This window comes from Dysidea avara, chromosome 3 (assembly GCF_963678975.1).
Source record: "Dysidea avara chromosome 3, odDysAvar1.4, whole genome shotgun sequence".
NCBI lineage: Eukaryota > Metazoa > Porifera > Demospongiae > Dictyoceratida > Dysideidae > Dysidea > Dysidea avara.
In genome coordinates this window covers 2,462,934-2,464,018 of record NC_089274.1, presented here as the reverse complement: position 1 = coordinate 2,464,018, position 1,085 = coordinate 2,462,934, and the positions used below count along the sequence as shown (strand labels likewise).

At 38.8% G+C, this 1,085-nt stretch overlaps 1 long non-coding RNA gene across 1 annotated transcript; it reads right to left on the bottom strand.

The window, feature by feature from the left end:
* Positions 1-423: 423 nt before the first annotated feature.
* Positions 424-880, bottom strand: LOC136250930 (uncharacterized). Its single transcript, XR_010698830.1, has 3 exons — positions 817-880; positions 721-761; positions 424-668 (listed from the first exon to the last, which is right to left on the bottom strand). It is a non-coding gene; the product is annotated as an uncharacterized lncRNA (long non-coding RNA).
* Positions 881-1,085: the final 205 nt, after the last annotated feature.

The window sequence follows — 1,085 nt, the reverse complement described above, 5'->3', positions numbered from 1 at the left end:
AACGAATACCAAGAAATACAGTCTGAATTTGATTGACTGGGAGTTCGTTGTTTTTACAGCACAATTGAACTAAGTGTATTAGGCCACTACCTATCACCTTCTTTGTCTTCCTTTCAAAACTGTACTATCTTTGTTGATGAGACCACCATGATATCTAAGTAAACTGCAGGAGAGTTTTTGACTTGGCAGCTTAAATAGCTATCTCTGCTTCCAGAAGAATATTTTTGGCTAAAGATTGCTCTGAATGGACTCTTGAATGTTGACACTTGATTAATTATACATATATAATATATTTTTGTAATTTTTCCCTTGCCACACCCACTCTTGGGGCATAGCTCTGTGAGTGGCAGTGTGTTTCTGAGGACTCACCTCACATTATTGTTGTTGTAATACTCAATTTTCATCAATAAAATGATGGCCTCTCTCATGGCCGATTCTGATACTTCATGAAAACAGCAGTATCGGCCCGATACTGATACCGATACTAGAATCGGTGCAGCCCTAGGACTCCTGTACATTTGGTTCAGGGTTATACTGAATGACGTGATGCAATTGGCAATGTTGAAAGACTTCTACAAATCATGCATGCTTAATGCAAACCCTGGATTAGGCCCGCTGCAATAACCTGGTCCTCCTCTACACCAGTCTCCTGACATGATTGGAATACCCTGCACATTAATAGTGTAACAACCAGGATCAAATCACTTTTCTTCTCTTCACCTGACACAAGTGCCAGTTGTTTCACTGAACCAGCCTCTTCACTAATTATTCAAATATCTCAAGTAAATTAAAACACATTAACAGTGTAACAATCACCTTCACAAGTTTTTCCAACCTGTTACAAGTGCCAGCAAATCCTACACAGCTTCTTCAGTAATCTCCCAACATCCAGCATGTGTCAGCCTCTTTATACCATCACCTTGAGCAATTTCCAAACATCCAGTCTATTGATCACCAAAGGCAACACTCTAGTAATCTATGGACATCCATCATTCTAATAAATTCAAGTAGCTCTGTATTACATGTACAATATTTATAGTAACCACAATCGAATGTAGCTAATGTGATATGAGGTCATGAGATCT